At 40.6% G+C, this 22,829-nt stretch overlaps 1 protein-coding gene and 1 long non-coding RNA gene across 3 annotated transcripts in view; one reads left to right on the top strand and one right to left on the bottom strand.

Annotated features, from left to right (window-relative positions):
- Positions 1 to 4,063: 4,063 nt before the first annotated feature.
- Positions 4,064 to 21,238, bottom strand: LOC131189017 (uncharacterized). Its single transcript, XR_009152881.1, has 3 exons — positions 21,135 to 21,238; positions 19,312 to 19,363; positions 4,064 to 5,576 (listed from the first exon to the last, which is right to left on the bottom strand). It is a non-coding gene; the product is annotated as an uncharacterized LOC131189017 (long non-coding RNA).
- LOC131189016 (uncharacterized) overlaps positions 19,376 to 22,829 on the top strand; it is a 39,956-nt gene continuing 36,502 nt past the window's right edge. For both annotated transcript variants that reach the window (XM_058164785.1, XM_058164784.1), the window contains exon 1: positions 19,376 to 21,386. The gene's annotated coding sequence lies outside the window, so the exon portion shown is untranslated. The remainder of the gene's footprint in view (positions 21,387 to 22,829) is intronic.

Raw genomic sequence — 22,829 nt, 5'->3', positions numbered from 1 at the left:
ATGAATTTAACCAAATTAATTTAGATTTGCAAAGGAAAATAGATGAAGTTCAAATTAAATTGAATTTAGGAAATAAAATAGATGATATTCAGGTTAAGGCTGATAAGGCAGAGGAAGAAAGGGTTATATTACAATATAAATTAATGGAATATGCTATAAGGGTGAGAGGAATAAGAGAGTGTAAGGAAGAAAATTTGAAAGAGATTTTTATTCAGGCCTTTGCTCAGATAGAGGAGTGGAACCAGAAGATTTTGAAGTTAATATTGAAAAAATTTATCGTGTTAATTCTTGGTGGGCAAGGCAGAAGTGTTTACCGAGAGATGTGGTTATTTATTTTACAAATAAGAGGATTAGGTATGGAATTGTGCAAGCATTTTATAAAAATAAATTTCAAATATTAGGACAAGATATAATAATGATGAAGGAAATTCCTCCTAAAATGTTAAGAAGAAAAGAATTTGCCTTTCTGGTGGATGAGCTTAAGAAACATCAGATATATTTTAGATGGGAGGTTCCAGCTGGTTTAACACTGAATTATAAAGGAAGAAAGTATTTTCTCAACACAATTTGTAAAGCACGAGATTTTATACTAATGTATTAAAGATTGGGAATTCTTTGTTAACAGATGTTAAGTTGAATGGTGAATAGATGGTGAAAATGTGTAAGACAGAAGAAGGGAGGAGAATGTTTAACTTTATTATATATGATTATGGTTAATTTTGTAAATGATTTATTGTGGATATAAATGTGTAATTTTAGGGTACTATTTGATATATTTAAGGTATAAAGGACTAGGAAGAAGGAATATTGTCTAAGTGTAGAGGAAAGACAGTAAAATTTAGGAATCTGGATTAAATATTATATTTAAGACATGGATGTAATGTTAATGAGAAAGTAATTGTTATCATAGATAAATTTTGGATAAGTTATAGGTGTAATTTTAATAATGTTATTTGATAGAAGTAAGGTAAAGTGAAGATTTTAATTACTACAATTGATACTTTGGATATTTGTAATATTATTTGTTGTATATATAAATGTTAAAGATGTGAAAAGATGGACTATTGCTTACCCTTGAAGGTTGGACAGAAAAATTAAAGAAACTAAGTTGGAAATATGAACTATTTTTGAGAGACTGCTTAGGGAAGAAAGACATTTTAGAAGAACCCTTGGTGAATATTGGAAGATGGAACGTTGTTTTGATATTGATTGATGAAGGTTGGATATTAAAAACTATGTACTTTATTCAAGAATAAACACTAACTCAATCGGAAATTTCTGAGAACTCTAGGAGTGGAATGGTCTGATATATAATGGATTGGAAGAAAAGTATCTTCTTTGTCTTTGGAAGGGGAGTGGAGGTTTTAAGGAATGACTATGGAATATGATTTGTGCTAGATTTTAATTTTTGTTGTTAGTTTTATACCCTGTATTCGGTTCTCGGAAGTCCTGGGGGGTGGGGAGAAAAAGGGGAAGGGAGGGGGAGGGGGCAGAAAATGGATTGATAGTTAATGTACAAAGATGATTGAAGATGTATAATTAATGTAAGATCGGACCTGCCTGGCTACTACTTTAGAATGATGGGAAAGAAGGAAGTAGAAGAGAGAAGGAGGAAAGAGAAGAGGAGGAGGAGGAAAGGAAGGAAGAGGGGAAGAGGGAGAAGAAAGGAGTAGGGAGGAAAGAGGAGAGGATGTAGATAAGAGAGGGGGAGGATGGTTATGGAAAGTAGAAGAAGGTAGAGAAGGAGAGGAAAAGGAAAAGGAAGGGGGTGGTGACCGGGCAGATCCGATTAATTGTATATGATGGTACATTAAATATGTTATTGGATATGTTATTGGATAAGAATGTCAAAATAAAACTTTTTTGAACAAAAAAAGTCTAGTATGGTTTCCAGGCCTGACAACCTATTTATTTCGTATGGCTGGACTGGCCTGATTTTAAATTCTAAATTTTAAATTTTAATTGAATTTTGATGGGTTTTAAATTTCTGTACTTTTATGGGGTGTAATGTTATTTTAAATTTTCTGGCAAATTTGAATCAGTTTTTTAAGGGTTGTTTTAATTATTGTGTATGTTTCTGTTTGTATTTTATTTGCCTGTTCATCGCCCTGAGTCCTTCGGGAGAAGGGCGGTATACAAATTAAAACATCATCATCATTATTATTATTATTATTATTATTATTATTATTATTATTATTATTATTATTATTATTATTATTATTATTATTATTATTATTATATTTTTTTCACTTATGAGTTATTGATATGTATTTTGTGTTTGGGGAGGCTGTACTAAGGGAGGCTCATCCAATCTCACTGTACACATGTTGTGCATTGACAATAAAGGTTTGAATTGAATTGAATTGAATTGAAATAGATAGACAGACAGACAGACTCCCCCCCCTCCTCTGCACATGACATATTTGCTCAATCCTGAGCTAGGGGCCTTCTGTATATGAAGTCTCTTCTTGTAAACAGAAACTGTTGGTCTCTCAGTATTATCAGTATTAATTCCCTACAAGTTGTACAGTCAAAATTATATTCTAAAAAATCTTTTTGTAAACAAAGATCAGCTATCATATTATTTTGATAATTATAGAAAGGGCGTGTACTATCTTCTTTTTTTCTTTTTATTTTAGGCAATATTAGGAAAATATTGATGTTTTATTTTGATACATAAAATATACAAGAACTATATTAAAATTCAGCACTACAAGTTACATGTGATTTGATATTATATTATCTAAGAGACAAAACCGCTACTTTTCCTGTTTAGAGGTGGTGGCATGAGTTTACAGTTGTCCCAATTTTTTCTCATGTATTATTGTACCACAGATTGACAGATCTTGAATCCATTGTATTTCTTAACCTACTTGCATTCAAGCTATTGTCCTTTGGTCTCTTTTGCTTACTTTTGCTCCAAATTTTTAAGAAAATGTTGGAAATTTTTAAGAAAATGTTGGATAACCATCTGACTGAGATGGTGTAGGGTTTCCTGCCTGGGCAGGGGGTTGGACTAGAAGGCCTCCAAGGTCCCTTCCAACTCTGTTATTATATTATATTATATTATATTATATTATATTATATTATATTATATTATATTATATTATATTATATTATATTATATTATATTATATTATATTATATTATATACTTATTGTTGTTTAATGCTTAGTGTAATTAAGCAGAAATCTTGCTAGGCAGAATACATTTGACTTCAGTTTTAGTTTTTTACTCATAGATGTTTCCTCCTCCAAATATGCCCATTAGGAATGAAAGTCTTAGACTGGGGAAAATTGATATCAAGTTTTTATGCGATTTAGAATACTACTGTACGTCCTACGTATTCCCTACTATACACAGTAAAATATAATATTGCCTCATTGTAACTATAAATGTTGCCAACTTCATCATCCTTCTAAGCTTTGGCTGTTTAAAAATATGCTGATTGTATGCATTACTCAGAGATTGAAACATGGAAATAATCAAGAATTTTGAGGAGGAGCATTGAATTTGTTCTGGCTCCTCTTGAGTTTCTCTACTTTGGCTATGCCTGGGTGTCATTAATGCTGCCTGCAGCCAGCATTTGCATAATGGATCGTTCTTTATTAAGTTTGTTATTAACTTATTCCAGCCTGCTATTATAGATGCTCTTTAGAGAATTCTAAATATGAAAATGCATGGAAATTTGTTTTTTCTGAGGCTGGATATCCAGATGGAGAAAATAACTTAGTTGGGGGAAGTCAAAGATGTCCAGATGTGTCCTTTCTTTGTATACAGTATGTGTTACCTTAAAGTCTGATCTATCGATCCCATAAACTAGTCTTCTCAAGTAATACCACAAAGATGCATTAAAACTGCAGTTCCCAGAATTCCCTACCTACATGCACCAATACTGGAAATGCTGTAAATCGCAAACATATTGCATCTAGGGAGTTCCTATTGGGAACATCTAATTATAGCCAATTCTTTCACACCAATCAATAGTGTCCCATAAAAAGTGAGCTAGACAACTGATTCAGAAACAGCTCTTAGCCTCTTTGGTCACAAAAACTGTGTTGGAAGAAATATCCATTTGGTTCAGTTCCAAGTAGGGAGAAAGATACTGGAAACATGGAGGCTGATTGGAAAAATGGTTTATTCATGAACCCACATGGGTTTGAGGTCCTGGGCATCTGACCTCATGTATTGGAGAGTGAGGGTTATTTATACTCTGTCTTGGGCCTCGCCCTTGAGCTTCCTGTTCCTGTGCAAGAAATGTATTCTATTGTTGTTGTAGGGGTCACTGCTAACTTTGTAGGCTGTTTGAGCCCAGGCTTGGTTGAAGCTTGCTGATGCAATGAAGGGGCTTGTTGTGCCATGTGGTGAGCTCCGCTGCTAGATGGTAGAGAGATAATCCTATTGTGTCCCAAGGGGTCATGTCTTAATCCCATCACCCTGGAGCTGAAAGTCTTTTGTCTTGTAGATAGGCTGGCCCAGTCCTGCTGGGGCTATTAACATGCTTTCGAAGAGCATGTTTCTCCTTTAGGGAAATATAATATTCTGCATTCTTAAATATTTCCCAAAATATTTTATTCTTCTAGGAGAGAGGTGAATGCTAACTTTCTACAACTGGTTAAGTTTAGCAGCTGAGTCAAATTATTCCTTTCTCTACTGCAGTGCAACATCTTTCTCCTTTATATATACATAGAGCAATCTTTTTTTTAACAGTGAAATCTTGCAAGGCTTGTAGGCAGCCCATTTTCCCATCTGTGGAGGAACTCTAGCTTTTCCCTGAGCTCTTGAACTTCAGTTGACTTAGTAGATAGTTTAAGGGAATGATGATTTGTGACTTCTAAGGGTGAAATTAATTATGTTAATTTCCCCGCTTCTCTGTAGAAGGGAGGACTGGGAAGGAAAAGTGCCGGTATATATTTGTGTGTAGGGGGGTATTACTTATTCCCCTTTTGTATGGAGTGATTATTGAGGGGATTTTGGTTATTCCAAGGAATGGAAATATGCCTTTAGTAAGTTATAATCCTGCAACCTGCATTTTGTTGAGGATGTGTCCCTCCTCTCTTACCATCTCCTAATTTGTTGCTGCAGCAAAGTGTTGGTAAAACCACTAGAAAAAGTTGGGAACAAAACTAATATTATGGCATCCTATCATTTTTGCAGATTTTTAGTATAGGAGGAATTAACCCCTAGTTATCTAGGCCAGGGCTTTGCTGGCTGAGGGATCTAGGAGTTTAAGTCCACAAGTCTTAAAGCGACCAAGGTTGGAGACCCCTGATCTAGGCAGCCTAACTCTATTACACAGCCTTCACCATTGCAACTATTATCAGTAACTGAATACTGCCCTCTATCCTATCATAAGACAACTCAGACATACTTTTAATAAGCACAGGCTGGGAGATAACGGGTTTCTCACTGGGAAGGGGAAGTAAAAAGGGTTTTTTGATTTGTTGACAGGAAGAGAAAAGAGAAAAGTGAGTTAAGACTTGGAGTGGAGGTAGAAGATGAGCCATGTTGGATTGGTGAGCTTTTGAAAACTGCTGACATATCCAGAGCAGTGCAGTAGAAGACCACTTAGTAGCCTGCAAAACATAAAAGGAAAGAGGGCTGATTTCTTTGCTCAGTTGGCCCAATGGAAGGCTGAAGAAATAAAGAAGTCAAGTCCTGACAACTCTGAGAGATATCCAGCCAAGTGTAATCAATGCCCTTACTTAAACCTATGAAGGGAGGGCAGCTATAAAACTAGCAACACAGATAATGGATATTGTTTTGCATATATTACATTAAAAAAAATAATCACAAAGTTTTAGGGCTAAATGTCTGATTGCTTCCCAAGAACCCTCAGAGGCCAAGGAAGTTGTTGTTATTATGACAGTGCATATGACTAAACAATCTCACAATTTTTGAAAATGTGGATTGAGGGGAAATGTAGTGGCAATTTGCGTAGGATTTCAACTGTGTAGAATGTACTGAATGATTTTATATTGCTCCAGGGTGGCAACACTTTGGTGGGACAGTGATTAAATCCTTTTTGGAAGTTCCTGTTCCTCATCTGGAGGAGAAACACTGATTGACTTATTGTCTGTCAGCATTTCAAGGTGGGCCATTTGAAACAGTCCAGTGACAAAGTTCACATGAAGTACATGTTTGTTTGATTTTGGCTTAGTGTGTTGCCAAAACCTTATCTTTATAGTTTGTAAAAGATTATTTATTACTTAAGGGTGATGGAACCCAGTCAGTTATTCAATAAAGTATAATTTAAGAATTGTGGCTTAGTGCAATATATGAATTCAACCAATACATTTTTGTCTGAGGCCGCTCAGAAATGGTATAATTGGGCACTAGTTTGAATCTTGTATTTTCCCTATAGCATAGCAAGCAATGATTCATGCTCTGTTTCCCCATTTGTAAATTTCAAAGATATTAAACTCCACCGCTGGGTGTTTGGACAGGGATGAAAGCATGGGAGGGAGCAAGTGGTAAAATATGGATAATAATATCATCACGAAAATATCAGATCACAAGTATATAATAGCAGTAGGATGACATTATCATGCCTCTGTAATCATTTGGCACTGTTGTGGCTTGTGGTGTATAGCTGGCAGTATTTTGAGGTAAACTTCAGAATTCAACTTTTTACTTTCTCACAAAAAAATATTCCAGTTTGCAATCTTTCTTCAATGAGTGTATATTTGGCTACATATATCAAAACATCATGTAGCCATAGAACCATATTATTGGAAAGATTTTTTAAAAACCCATTTACTTCTACTGTTACCAGCTGCAAACTTCCTTGTTATCACCAAAGGGACCCACCTCCATGCTGACTGTCAGCCCTAGAAGCAGTGGTGGGATTCAGCCAGTTCGCACCACTTCGGGAGAACCGGTTGTTAACTTTCTGAGCAGTTTGGCAAACTGGTTATTGGAAGAAATCATTAGGGCAGAGAACCGGTTGTTAAATTACTTGAATCCCACCACTGCCTAGAAGGTATTCCCAGACAGGATACATGGTTAGATGAACTAATTCTACTTTATTGTAAGACTATATTGATTGAATTTTGAAAGTCTGAAAGTACAAACTTCCTCCTGCCACTTGTAACAACTCAGTCCATTCTTCCTGGTTAAGGTGCTGGGGGCTCCTGCCAATCGTGACTGATCATTTCCTAGGGAGCATCTCTTCCCTTCAGTTCCCCAAGGTCACCCACACATTCTATTACATCACTACCTCGGAAGGATGTTAGAACATCTCTGTTCTATTGTGCATTAGGATTTTGGTCCTAAATTGAAAACAGTTTAGCTGATACCTGTTAAGTCCTCGGGGCTAAGCCACCACCTAAAGACTTGTCGGCTGCAGTTATTCGCAACCTGCCTAGCCTCCGTTCTTGCCTGCCTAGTTCTCCAGCTAGAACACTACCATTGTTCCAACTGCAATGTGTTTATCTCAATAAAGGTTGCTAAAAACAACTATGTGAAAGTTGTGCTTGGGGAAGAGTCACTTTCAATTTCGACAGCTGCTAAAGATTGAAGCTTATATTAAAGCTGGTAATTTTAATACTTCAAATTAGATAGAATTGAATAAAATGGAGCAGGAACGGGATGGTATTTGTGACTATGTGGCTCATTCACATCTGAGTCAATAAACTGAGATACAGTCTAATGTTGCCATGCATTTCTCTATAAAACATAAAAATCTGTCTATATTTCTCAGCCACAGTTTTCATAGAGCTACAAAATCTCCTTTTCAAATTGTTCACTGATCTGTACTGAAAATGACTTTAACTTGTGGTAATATTTTACAATTAGGGTATATATTTTATAATTGAACGATTCCATTTAAATTGTAATTGGGATGAATTGATATATAATTTTACCCACATAAATCATTCAGTTAATGTCACAGACTAAGAAAAAAAAACTGCAGGTAACAAAATATGCAACCAATCCAGTAAGTACAATCTTATCTATAAAACATGACTAAACAAATCACTGTAAAAGCAAAAAAAGTAAAAGTATTTATTATTCATATAATAAATATAAATACTAGATAAATACAATGCCATAAAAGACAGATCTGAAAGTTACTGTAACTAAAGTACTGTAATAAAAATGTAGAATATCAAAAGACAACTGACTAAATTAAACCATTTTAACAAATCACAAAATTAATTAAAATTAGATTAATAATAAATATTAATAATAAATAATTAATCAGAAAATATTAAAACTTGCAATACTAGTTAGGAGTCTTACCTTGTATGTTTCTCTGGGAACCACTTAACTGATAGATAATCAGTATATAATGGATGGATGAATACAATTTTCAACACAAAATATTTGAAGAAAACATTTGAGAGAATGTCAGAAAATCCACTTTGGTTAATTGACACTGTAGATAAAGAGTTGTATGAAAATAGGTTCTACTGAACACAATGGCTATGAATCATATTGCCCTACAACTTTGTGTGATTTGTTTGATTTTGCAGACTTAGCCATTGGGTTTAGATTTTTTTTTGTCCCGTCATTATTCAATAAATGATGGTTAAGCACATTGAAATATGTGAATACATATTAACGAGACTTTCTTCTCAGAAGAAATGTACAGATGTATTTCTTGCATTTATTCAATTTCATTTTCAGCTTGTCTCAAACAAGGCTTGCTTATAGAAGCTAGCCAGCAAATGACAAATTTTACATTTTATTATTCAGAAGCTTTCAGCCATGTGCTTTCAAGGGCTGCAAGCCCTGGATAAAATTTGGCATCTGTCATCTAGTGGTAAATTCCTCCCCCACCCAAGTTATTCAAATCATAAAAAGTGATGGATGGAAACAGAGCAGAGAGAGGCAGTTTGGGCCATTGAAGTCGACCATGTGCCATGCTAAGCACAGGAAATGAGATTAAAGCACCCTCCATGGATAGCTTTCTAGCCTCTGCTCAAACCTATTTGGAGACAGGAGCTCTACACCTGTTCTTCTGTCAAACTACTCTTATTGCATTACAATATTCAACCAGAGCTTCTCTTCTTGTAACCTAAATCCATTATTCCAGGTCCTGCTTTCTAAGGGAATAATAAAGATTTAGCATTCTGCGTGGCATATTTTCAGGTATCTGAAGAGCGACATTACATTCTTCCCATTCTCTCAAGACTGAAATTCTCAGTTCCTTCAGTTTCTCTATGGGACTTAATTTCCAGTCTCCTCATCAATCTTGTATCTTTTCTTTGAATTGGTTCCAGTTTATTTGACTTTGTCTCAAAATCTGGTATCTAGAAGTGAGCACAATAGAGAAGTGGCATCTGACTAATGCAAAATAAAATAAAACCTTTGTGTTCTGTGTTTTGGAGACCAGTTGATACAAACTGAAATTGCATTTGCGTTTTACATTTCATTGTTGACTCAGTTGGTGATGATCTGCTGAAGATCGTGGGCACTCCTTTGAAGCAACACAAATTTAAGCAAGTTGAACAACTTATTATCAATCCTGAATTCTTATGCAGAGTGCGGAGTAGAGTACATCTGTCTTCCCCAAGCTGATGTTTCCAGATGTTCTGGGATTATAATTCTCAAAATTTACCCACCAGCATGATGCATGTAATACCTATGTGTGCAAGCTGAACACATCTGGAGGGTATCAGATTGGGGAAGGTTAGAGTAGGTGCTTTGCTTGGCAAATGACAAGGAAGAGTGGGTAGGAAGGCTGCCTCTCTCCTCCTACTACTCTTGGCTCTCCAGCTCATCAGAACATCTGGAACTATTTCCTCCCCCCTTCAACTCTGAATGGAATTGAGCAAATCTGTTGCAGATGCACTTTGGAGACAACAGTCAGCATTTCACTCCAGCCCCTTCCCTCCCATTCTCTCCTTCCTTTCAGGAGAAATCCCCAAGCTGGCCTCTATGAAAATGAACCTCTGTCACTGGGTTGAAAAATGGAAGGCTTCTGCTAAGGTCTATTCCATAAAGAGAAACTATAGATCTCTTCTTCTCCCTTGTAGTAGAGGTAGTAACCTCCCTTAGAGAGGTTGCAATGTTAACTGAGTTGGCTTTACTCTAACCTGCGCCTGATGCTTTTGCAAATCAAACTTCAGTGGTTCCTTTTTTGCATTTGACCCTTCACTCTTATTTTGACTCCACAAAAATTGCTTGGAGGCAAAGGAGGCAGTATATAAATACATACTGATATTATATAATGCAATCAGTGAATCTTACAGTCTACAGATTACAATAAACAGTTTCCCCCTCCCAGCCCTTCTTTGGTTTCTTCCCTTGTGGAAATGAAAAAAGATGGGAGGAAGAAACTAAAGGAAAAAGCAGGTGACGGGAATGGAATTACAACTAAACAGCCTTTGGCTTTTGGATTAAGGTATAGCTGCATGAGGCATGATAGCACAGTCTAATCTGGTTCTTTTTTCTTTGGGAGTAAGGATGCTTCACCCAGGTTGTAGGACCTGTTTCAGTTAGTCCTCAACTTACAACTATTTGTTTAGCGACTGTTTAAAATTACAATGGCACTGTAAAAAGTGACTTACTACTAGTCCTCACATGTATGACTGTCGCAGCATTCCCTGGGCCTCATGATCAAAATTTGGGCACTTGCCAACTGGCATGTAGTTACAAGGTCCTGTGATTCCCAGCAAACTTCTGACAAAGTCAATGGGGAAAGCCAGTTCATTTAACAACCATGTGATTCACTTAACTGAAGTGATCTGCTTAACAACCGTGGCAATATATATATATATATATCATAACATTGGGCACAATTCACTTAATTCTGTGGGTGCTTAGCCACAGAAATTCTAGTAGTCCCAATTGTGATCATAAAATAAGGACTACCTGCAGTAGGCATATCTCCTTCATCTTTTCTTCTCTCTACCTATCTTGTTGGGTGTCTTTTGAAGACAGGTTCATTTAGGTCTATTGTGAACATACTATATTTGTCAGCTAGCCAGGCAGGCTTAGGTATTCCCAGAAGGAGCAGAGTTGGTATTCAGCAGGTTCTGAACAGTTCTGGAGAACCGGTAGAGGAAATTTTGAGTAATTCAGAGAACTGGTAAATACCACCTCTGACTGGCCCCATCCCCAGCTGATCGGGAGGAAATGGGGATTTTGCAGTAACCTTCCCCTGGAGTGGGGAAGTAATGGAGATCCTTCCCCTGCCACGCCCACCAAGCCACACCCACAGAACCGGTAGTAAAAAAATTTGAATCCCACCACCGAGAAGGAGAGATGCTCTTACTTATGGTTAAATTAACTCAGTTCCTCCCTCTACTGAAGGTCAGAAAAGTGTGTTCCTTTTAAAACTAAAAAGGTAGACCTTAGGGAAAATCATGGGAAGAGGCTGGTAAAAAATAGGTTTTGTCCATTTTTCCAATAGCCTCCAAATTAATGTATTGAAGTATATATTAAGTAAAAAAAAATTAATTGCATGTAAATTCATTCTTTCAGATATGATATTGATATATGATATCTGAAAAGATAGGTTTTTTTTCTCTATAATATTGTGTTCCATAATAATAATTTTGAAGTTCTGAAGAAACTCTGCAAATATTTTACTGAAAAGCACTCATTTGCAGCAAAATAGCACAACATTTTTTCTGCACAGAGCATTGGATTCTCTTTTAGGGTGCTTTGTGTTCCAATTTTTAATCTTTTTTTAAAATAAAGTTTGCTTTTATTTTTTTTTATTTTTTTTTGGTTTACATTTATATCCCGCCCTTCTCCGAAGACTCTGGGCGGCTTACAGTGTGTAAGGCAATATCTCATTCTATTTGTATATTTACAAAGTCAACTTATTGCCCCCCCAACAATCTGGGTCCTCATTTTACCTACCTTATAAAGGATGGAAGGCTGAGTCAACCTTGGACCTGGTGGGACTAGAACCTGCAGTAATTGCAGGCAGCTTTTTTTTAATAACAGGCTTCTTACAGCCTGAGCCACACCGTTATCAATTTATGTCCCAAAGAGGATAGAAATTCTTTAGATTCAAATTTCTGTGTTATGTAGCCAAGAGCACCATAGAAATTTTCCATATGTTTACTGCTTAATTGCTGGAAAAGCAGTCCTATCACACACCAGGGTGAAGGGGAGGATGTTACTTGAAATTCCCCTGGGAGATAGATGTTAGCAGCAGAAACAACCAAGGACTACCCCCAAAATAGGATGGATGGGGCAAGATGTGAATTTCCACAGGGCTTCTGAGCAAGGAAGTTTGAGACCTTTCACCCTTGGAGTTCAATTGTCTGCTACAAGGTAATAGACATGATTATTTCTAATCAAGTATCTTCAGTTTGCTTCAAAATAGCCCCAGAACTATTGAACTGGGGAACTTAAGTGGCAAAGTAGCTGAGTTATCTCATGTTCAGTGAAATACAGTACAAATTCTGTACAGAGTATATTTTATTGGTAAACTAATATCTAGCAGAGTTTTCCTGGGTAGTTAGATCTTTGAATTACTTCCATGTTAATCTTTCCTCATTCATTTCCCTTGATCAAGCCCATGTTCATACCTGCTATTTTGTACATGTTTGACAAACTAATAAATAAATAATCTTAGTTCTGGAAACTGTATCTGATTGTAAACTTTTAACGTGTTCTTGGCTGAAATACCATAGTTATATAGCTATTTAAGCTATAACAAAGACTTTAGCCACCCTGAAGTTAGTTGGCTTCTGTGCTGTCAGTTGCTATTCTTAACTGCTACAAAATGCTGGCTTTACACAGTCTTTCAGGCTGTGTTGGGGGAGGGCAGAATTAAGATGCCTTGAATAGCTGTGGGCTGTTAGCATCCCTGCTGGAGTGGAGGGGCTGCGAGGTTCTGCTTCTACTTCCAGTTCTTCTGCTGTTGATTTCCTGGAAACCACACCCACTCCTCCTTCACCATCAATCACCTGCTGAGCCACACTTTATCCTGATCCTCTCAGCAACAAATTCTTCCTCCCTGAAGTTCCACACAAGAATCCACTTCTATCTCATACTCACTCAGCATCTACCTTTTATCACTGGAAACGGAGTGTGGTCCAATACCTTTTTTCTAGCAAAGGAATAGAAGTCACGTTGACCACTAGATGGCTTTCCCTCCAAACTGGCCTGAAGTCACCTATATGGCTTCTGTTCCTAAGGTAAATCTACAACTCAAGTTTCCCCATTCCTGGTTCTATATCTTAACCATTCGATCAAACGTATATATTTTTTTATTCCATTCAATCGTGTCCAAGTCTTGGAGGCTGTCTGGATAAGTCTCTTGCAGTTTTTTTGGTAAGGTTTTTCATCTGTGGTATTGCCTCATTCCTAAGGCTGAGAGAAAGTCACCTAGTTGGCTTTGTACTCAAGGCTGGGCTAGAACTCAAGGTCTTTGGGTTTCTAACTTGATGCTTTAACCACTGCAGCTCTTGTTACTTAATTACGGTACTTAGCACTTTTTCATTGCTGTTTGTGTTCAGCAGTTTATCTTCTCACAAGGCCTCCTGATGAACTCAAATATCTAACAAGCTGTTATATGGAACTTGTCAGACTTCCCATTAAGTCATCAATGCTTCTAAGCATCTCTATGTGACTTCTGCTTGCGGTCATCAAGATATTTGGTATTGGTGACTATCAAAATGCTACCAATTCCCAAATTTGTTTTTCCACATCGTTGTTCTCAGATTACCACAATCTGTCTCAAAATGCCCATCTATGGGCAGCGATGGGTTGGATCAGGATAATAAATTAAGATAGAAAGAGATGCTTATCATGGGGTGGGGAGGGTATTGTTATCTGGAGGGTGGGATGGTGTTATCTGGTATCTCAGACTGAGGTCGTGCCCAGGAGCCCAGCTGACAGCTCTATTCATTTTCTGAAGACAATGACCTAAAACAAGGGTACATCGGATAGTAATTTTGAGAATGGAGAAGGACGGATTTTTCCTTTCTATTAGTATGGATCTTGAAGCTTTGGCTACATAACTATTTGTGGGAAATAATAGCAAAGCTTCAGGAATAATGTATGATTAAAGGATGAAAGCATTTGTTTTCTACTTGTGCAAAGGGGAAACTAGGCATCTTATGTTTTTCGAGTGTAGACTGGGAGGCATCTCAAAATGTGGGTTGGAAAGGTACACTTTTATTTTGATTAAACTGAATTTCTGACCATGCAGCTAGAGAACTAAATGAATTAGCCTGAAGTTTATTTATTTATTTATTTTATTTATTTATTTTATTTGATTTTTATACCGCCCTTCTCCCGAAGGACTCAGGGCGGTGTACAGGCATAATAAAACCGACAATACAATATACAAGTTTAAAATACGATTTAAAAAACTTATTTAAATTAGCCCAATGATTAAAATTTACCATACTAAAAAACCCCGTTTAAAATTAATAAATTTAACATTAAAATCCCAATTTAAGCCAGCCCCGCGCGGATAAAAAGATGAGTCTTGAGTTCGCGACGAAATGTCCGAAGGTCAGGTATTTGGCGTAAACCCGGGGGAAGCTCGTTCCAGAGTGTGGGAGCCCCCACAGAGAAGGCCCTTCCTGGGGCCGCCAGTCGACATTGTTTGGCGGACGGCACCCTGAGAAGTCCCTCTCTATGGGAGCGTACGGGTCGGTGGGAGGCATGTGGTAACAGCAGGCGGTCCCGTAAGTACCCAGGTCCTAAGCCATGGGCGATTTAAAGGTCATAACCAACACCTTAAAGTGCACCGGAAGGCCACAGGCAGCCAGTGCAGTCTGCGCAGGAGCGGTGTTACATGGGAGCTACGCGTAGCTCCTCTATAACCAGCGCAGCTGCATTCTGGACTAACTGAAGCCTCCGAGCGCACTTCAAGGGAGCCCATGTAGAGAGCATTACAGTAATCCAAGCGAGAGGTAACGAGCGATGAGTGACTGTGCATAAGGCATCCCGATCAAGGAAGGCGCAACTGCGAACCAGGCGAACCTGGTGGAAGGCCCTCCTGGAGGCGGCCGTCAAATGGTCTTCAAGCGACAGCCGATCATCCAGGAGGACACCCAAGTTGCGCACCCTATCCTTTGGGGCCAGTAACTGCCTCCAACAGCCAGCCGCGGCTGCAGCTGACTGAATCGGGTGCCGGCATCCACAGCCACTCCGTCTTGGAGGATTAAGCTTGAGCCTGTTTCTCCCCATCCAGACCCGTACAGCTTCCAAACACTGGGACAGCACTGACAACTTCATTGGGGTGGTCTGGGGTGGAAAAGTACAGCTGGGTGTCGTCAGCGTACTGCTGGTATCTCACCCGAAACCACTGATGATCTCACCCAGCGGCTTCATGTAGATGTTGAACAGCAGGCGAGAGAATCGACCCTGTGGGACCCCACAAGTGAGGCCCCTCGCGGTGACCTCTGCCCCCTGTCAACACCGTCTGCGACCGGTCAGAGAGATAGGAGGAGAACCACCGATATACGGTGCCTCCACTCCCAATCCCCAACCGGCGCAGCAGGATACCATGATCGATGGTATCGAACGCCGCTGAGAGGTCTAATAGGACCAGGGCAGAGGAATATCCCCTGTCCCTGGCCCTCCAGAGATCATCCACCAATGCGACCAAAGCTGTCTCCGTGCTGTATCCGGGTCGGAAGCCGGACTGGAACGGGTCTAGATAGACATCTTCATCCAGGTGTTGGGGCAGCTGTCGCGCCACGGCACTCTCTACAACCTTCGCAACAAAGCGAAGGGTGGAGACTGGACGATAATTTCGCAAAATAGCTGGGTCCAAAGAAGGGTTCTTAAGGAGGGTCTCACCACCGCCTCTTTCAAGGCGGCAGGAAAACCCCATCCAACAAAAGCGTGGATAATCCTCTGGAGCCAGCCCCGTGTCACCGCCTGAGTGGCCAGTACCAGCCAGGAAGGACACGGGTCCAGTAAACATGTCGTGCCGTGAAGCCTCCCCAACAACCTGTCCACGTCCTCGGGAGCCACAGGGTCAAACTCATCCCAAATGTGCTCAACAAGACGTGCCTCCTCTCCCTCGCTTGGATCATCCCAAATTCGGTCCAGACCGTCCCTCAGCTGAGCGATTTTATCGTATAGATAACCACTAAACTCCTCGGCCCGTCCCTGCAAAGGGTCATCCGCACCTCCTGATGTAGGAGAGGCGGGTCACCCAAACAGGGCGGCCGGGCGGTTATCTGCCGGCGCAATGAGGGTGGGCGTGGGCGCCTCGCTTCCCTCATTGCCACTAGGTAGGTCCTAGAATAGGTCCTAACTAGTGTCCGATCAACCGGGCGACTGGACCTCCAGGTGCTCTCTAGGCGTCTTCTCCGGCGTTTCATCTCCCTCAGCCCCTCGGAGAACCAAGGGGCGGACGAGATCTACACGGGTCAGAGGCCGCAAAGCGCGACACGGTCCAGGGCCCGGCCGCGGCCGCTCCCAGGCCATGACCAGTTCCTCAGTCGTGCCGTGGGCCAGATCCTCAGGGAATGGCCCAAGCTCCGTCTGGAACCTCTCAGGGTCCATCAGGCGCCTGGGACGGAACCACCGTATAGGTTCCGTCTCCCTGCGGTGGTGAATGGCGGTTCGGAGGGCTAGGCGGAGGAAAATGATCCGACCATGACATTGGTTCTGTTACTAAATCATCTAATACCAGATCATTTAACCACTGTCCAGAGATATAAATCAGATCCAGCATGCCTCCCCCCATGTGCGTAGGGCCATCATTTACTCGAATCAGGTCCAAGGCCGTCATGGAAGCCTGGAACTCCCGAGCTGCCGTCGATGACAAGCCAACTGATGGCAAGTTGAAATCCCCCATGACTATAAGTCTGGGGGTCTCAACCGCCACAGCAGCCAGTACCTCCAACAGCTCGGGCAGGGCTGTGGTCACGCAGCAAGGAGCCAGGTACGCGATCAACAAGCCCAACTGATTCCTATGGCCCCACCTCACATAGAGGGATTCACAGCCGGCAATCTGAGGAACAGTGGCCTCCCTCGGCTCTAGATCTTCCTTAATAACAACCGCCACCCCCACCCTACCTTGGGCCTCGGCTGATGAAATGCTCGGAAACCTGGAGGCACAACTCAACAAGGCACCCCTCCGGGCCCAACCAGGTCTCCGTAATGCCCATAAGGTCCGCGGACTCCCCCTGAATAAGATCGCAGATCAGGGGAACTTTATTAGCCACGGACCGGGCATTACATAACATCAACCGAAGATCCAAGCTCTGAGGATCATGGCCTCCTGAGGAACGGGTAGGAACTGAGGGGCCGGAGCACGTGATCGCCTTCAGACATCGAACACGTGCTCCCAGGTCTCGATACGCCCCCCCCCCTCCACCATATCTGCCTCTCCCACTAACCACACAGAAGTTTGCACTCTGTGTGTGTTTGTATCAGTCTTGCCCACCTATACAAGCTTTTATTTATGAAAAATTGTTTCACATTCCTCTTATTTAACAAAATTGTTCTTTCTCAATCCTAATAGACTGAACAATAAACAGAAATAAGGAATATGTATTTTTGAGGGGTCCTTGTGCTCTCACAGCCTGGTTCAAAGAACACCAAAGACCCCTCATTTCAACCCTGAGCTACAAATATTCTCCTTTATTAATATATATTTTTAGAAAATAATCAACACCACTAAATTATCTGTTCTTAAAATACCCAATTGTAGACTACAATGGAGCCCACAATCAGTTTTCACTTGCTTACAAATCAAGGTGAGTAGGGGCCACATAGTCTTCCAGTGGGATAATATTTGACAAACTGGAACCACCACCACAGGAAAGTCATGTTTACACCAGTCAGCTGCATGAAATAGATTAGATCAGGTAACAAGTTCCACAGGAAAATAAGGATAATATGTTATTGAGGCAAGCTATTAACAAAAACTTGAAAATCTGCCTGTTTCTACCCTTTTCTTCTTTTTTCCCTAGGATTTGGGGGGGAACCAATCTTAAGTCTTTTTTAAATATTTTCCCTCCTCTCTTTTGCACTTCTTGTTGCCTTAGTGTCTTTTGGATGGTTTCTCCAAGGTAATTTCCATGGCTCCCTGCAACACCCCACATATCTTAAAACTGGGGTGGCTCTCAACAGACCTCTAAATGACTGGACTGGATGGACAGATTCAGTTTCAGCAGGACAATGCCTGATATATTCTAGTGCTACATAGTGTAAGGCCATAAAGGACCTGAAAATTAGTGACTTTAAAAGATGTTTTATTCTACCTATTTTTATTCTTCCTACTGGTGGGACTGGGTTACCATATCAGGGTTACAGAAATCCAGGTAACTATTAGTTCCGTATCTCTTTGCTGCCTTTTGTGGTCCTCCCAGTATTTTATGGCTCAGATATGGGAGATATATGGAGCGTTGGACTTTCTTTCCCATCCTACCAAAAGCTGTATCTGGCAAGCTCTTAAATCTTAAGAGTCAAAGATAAGGTATCAAACTGCACGTGTGTAAAACTTTTATGGTATCTGTGACCATAAGTTGCTCAAGGTACTAGCTAGTTATTATGGTTTCAGACCTTCACTTAATTTTGATTTAAAACCTTTTGTTTAAGCTTTACTATGGGCTGCTCCTGATGAGAGCCAGCAACACTCCAGGAAATTATTCACAGCGTTGCCACATGTCAGAGTGATGCTTTGTTGCAAGGAAGATTGATAGCTGTTGGGCAGAAGGGCCAAGTCTTGTAGAAAAGTCTCAAAGGGGAAAAGAAATCCTGCTTTTCTCTTTTGACAAGCATTCACATATTCCAGGATGCACCTGGGTATTTCTTATTCCAGTCTTGCTTGGCTCACAGTATCATGGGTGTGGTGACTACACATTAATCTAATAAATAAAGTTAAATGCATGATACTTCTTTTGCCTTGTTATAAAGTACATGAAACTGCTTACTGTTTGTTTAGTTATCATTTGCATTGGCAGCTGTAAATATTACGTAATGCAAAAACCAAATAAAATGTGTTCGACTCATGTTATCCAACAATAGAGGGAGGGGAATCTATGGCTCTCCAGATGTTCCTGGACCAAAGTTCTCTGCAGCCTACCATTGATGAATGCTGAAGGGGGTAGTTCAGCATCATCTAGAGCAGGGGTCTCCAACCTTGCCAACTTTAAGCCTGGCGGACTTCAACTCCCAGAATTCTCCAGCCAGCTAGCTTGGGAATTCTGGGAGTTGAAATCTGCCAGGCTTAAAGTTGCCAAGCTTGGAGATCCCTGATCTAAAGGACCATAGTTTCCCCATCCTTGTATGATGTTTCTTATCTATTAATTTTATGATTCATTGAACCACTGAATCTATAAAACTATCAACAGGTAAAGTTTGAATAAAGAGCCAGTTTGGTATAGTGGTTAAAGTGCCAGGTTAGATTGCGATTTCTAGTCCCACCTTAGGCATGGAGCCAGCTGGATGATCTCAGGCCAGTCATTCATTCTTAGCCCTAGGAAACAGACAATGGCAAACCATTTCAGAAATCTTGCCAATAAACTGCAGGAACATGCTGTTGCCAGGAGTCAACACTGATTCAAAAGCATGCACAAAAGTTTGAATATGAAAGGTACTTAAAATGGTGTTACTACCACTTACTTAATTAACTCCACAAACCTCTGTATAATTGTAGTAGTACAGAAATACAATATAAACTTTGGTTGTTGTTGTGAGTAAGCTGCTAAGTAAATTTAAATTGTTGGTCTTAACAAATCAAGTTCTTCAGGTTTGCCAAAAATTACCTTCAGGATTGCAGTTTCCCAGTAGAATCTGCCCAACTGCATTGATTTTCCCTGGGAAAGCTATTTTGAGGATGTGAGGCGAGTGGAAGCTAGAGGAACTGCTTTGGGAAATTTATTATATGTCATATGTTTATAACTTACAACTAATTACAAATGCTTTAATAATTTCTATGTATCTCGTGAACCAACATGTACTTTCTATATTAGGACTGTTATAAATATTATAATAATAAAAATATAAGTAAAAATTTGCATTCCCTCCTTTCTTCAAGAAATGTGGGTAACATACATAACTGGAAACAGATGCAGCATCAGTTTAGTGATCTGCTGTTTAATTTTTTCCCCAAAAAATGTTCATTTTTATTTCACAACATTGCCAACTTTATTTGCTCTAATGCATTTAAATCTTACTGGGCTGTGTGTGTGGGGATCAGTGCTGTAAAAATTTCAGTTTTCCTGAATTATTTAAATCATTTTCAGTAAGAACTAAAGCACTGTATTTTATAGATGTTAATTACAAATGAAGAAGGATCTCTTTTTTACTCCATGTTCCATTTTCTTCTATCTGCTGTCCCTTGCCACTTCCTTTGTTTTTTTACCTGTGTGTGTGTATGTAGTGTAAAAGCATCAAAATCACTATTTTCTTTTCAGTCTTTGTGAAAGAATGATGGCTGTCTATTTGCAGACAGAGGTTACATTTCTGCCTGATATTTCTCCTGTCTTTTGACCCAAAATAATGGTGACAGTTTTCCAAGATAGATTTTTGGCAATCCCGAAAACTCAGGTTAATCTAGAAGCCTTGTCCAAAAGGGTGGGGGAGTGGAACAGTGGGAGAGAAAATACATATACACTACTACTGGACAGATTTAAACACAGCCCAATAAGTAATATTTATTGCTTTAAATTTAGCTCTTCTCCCCATCAGTGTGACTTCACCTGATGAACAAACGTCAGCTGGGAGTTTGATAGATTAAAATTAATTAATTAATTAACCAGGAAACTCCCTAGGCAAATAACTTGCTTCTTCGCCCCTGTGTGGCTGAACTCCAGGGGTGACTCGACGGCAGGAGAGAAAACATTTTTTTGAACTTTAGCTGAATCACAGACGAAATGAAACTAAGACTGCCGTTCTCACGCCTTCACAATTAACGGGGCTGAACCTTGGGGAAAAAATCAGGGCGGAAAAGTTAAAGGGCAACGCAAAGCGCGGCACCTGGGTCCCAAATCTGCCCGCTAGGTCGGCTGTTAAGAAGCCAAGGCAAGGGGCTCGTCGGCGTCACCCAGGACTTCGTCAAAGGCGCGGGATTCGCCGGCGCCTCCGTGCCCTTTAACTCGGCTGCCGGCCCGAATGGCCGGGATTTTGAAGGTGCAACTTTCTTCCGTGCAGGAGCGCTTAAGTAGCCTCTCCCTCTCCCCGCGCCTTTCACACGAGAGCGGCCTACAGTGCCGGGCCGGAAACTTTTCCTCGTTGCTCTTTCATACCTTTCTGGAGACCGACAGGTGGATCCTCGGAGCTTTTCTGAGGTAGAAGTCTTAAGTAACCAGGAAGTAATTGCCGCCTTGCCTTGAGGAGAGTGAGCCTGCTGCCCGCCGTTTACCATAGCCATCTCCCTGATTGCTGTAGGGAGCAAATTGCAGACCTGATCCTCGGAAGGAAGCGTTTCCCCCCCCCCCCCACTCTAGCAAAACGAGAAGCTCGGGGAGCCCGGAGGATCCATCGCCTCCTCCCTCGTGGTGAGTGTTGCCATTTCTTCCTCCACCTGCAGCTTTCAAGGGAGATGAATTAACAGCCCTGGCTTCTCTTGCATTAACAGCCCTCTCTTGCATTAACAGCCCTGGCCTCTCCGAAGTCAGCTTTCCCTAACGGGGTTGCTCTCTAGGTCAAGGGTCTCCAACCTGGGCAACTTTAAGCCTGGTGGACTTCAACTCCCAGGATTCCCCAGCCAGCTGGCTGGGGAATCCTGGGAGTTGAAGTCCACCAGGCTTAAAGTTGCCCAGGTTGGAGACCCTTGCTCTAGGTATCTCGGTCAGCTTCTGAACCCGCTGAGGGTTGTGAGCTTTGCTGGCTGGGGAATTCTGGAAATTGAAGTCCACCAGGCTTAAAGTTGCCAAGTTTGGACACCCTTGCTCTAGGTATCTCCATCAGCTTCTGAACCCGCTGAGGGTTGTGAGGTTACTAGCTTGGGGAAACTGCTGCATTGGAGAGAAAGCTTCATCATGGTCTACTACAGCTTCCGTACCAGCTGAGAGTTGTGGGGAATCAAAAAGTGGCTGACTTAGGAAAGACCATCCTACAAGTTCTGTCTGGATGGAGAACGATCTCCAGCGAGCCCAGGAGGTATTGTTGCCTGAAGCGAAAACAGAAAACAATTTCTCCCTTCCGTTCCACTTCCAGAAGTGGGTTTGAGCTATTTTCAACACTGGCAAAATGTTAAGAGTCAAAAGTTAAGGAGGTAGTTCAGATTTGAAAAATATTTCAGTTCCGTCCTCCAAGAGACAGGAATGGCTGAAATAACCGTGGGACTTTTCAAACTACTCGGTTTAAAATTCAATTATTCTGAGTCTGCAGAAAATCAAAGTACAGTAGAACACATTTTGCTATCCTGGTTGTTGACATCTATCCTGCCTCTTTTTCTAGCCACTACTTGTGGCTTGATTTCTCTCCAAGGGAATCAGTGGTAAAACTCAACTAACTTTGTGCACTTTGAGTTGGTCCTTAGGTATTACCGGAATAAAGGAAAAAACACTACAGCAAAGAATGACTTAAGCCTGTCTCAATCATGGTTTAAGGAGGAGATGAAGATGTAGGGACAAGCAGGAAATAAGTATTTATTTAAACTGACCTGGTTTGCCCTCCCTTCTCCTGTTCGTTGTTTCCTTCACAATATGTATGTTATAGTAGTTATAACATGCCTCCACTCGCATCCCTGAGTGGCCCTGGTGAAAAGTCAGATGCATTCTTGATATTTGGCAATAAATATATCGCCCAATTTTACCTTTTATTTTGGATCAGATGGGAAGTTCATAAAGTCCAATATTCTGTTTCTTGCAGCTACCAACTGTGGATAGAGGCACGTGATAGCCTTCCACAGATATACATAATTGTTGTTAGTCGAAAGTTGTGTCTGACCCATCGTGACCCCATGGACAATGTTCCTCCAGGCCTTCCTGTCCTCT

Source organism: Ahaetulla prasina, chromosome 1 (assembly GCF_028640845.1).
Source record: "Ahaetulla prasina isolate Xishuangbanna chromosome 1, ASM2864084v1, whole genome shotgun sequence".
In the NCBI taxonomy this organism is placed as follows: domain Eukaryota; kingdom Metazoa; phylum Chordata; class Lepidosauria; order Squamata; family Colubridae; genus Ahaetulla; species Ahaetulla prasina.
Note: the sequence above shows the minus strand (reverse complement) of the source record. Positions and strands in the feature narration are given on the sequence as shown.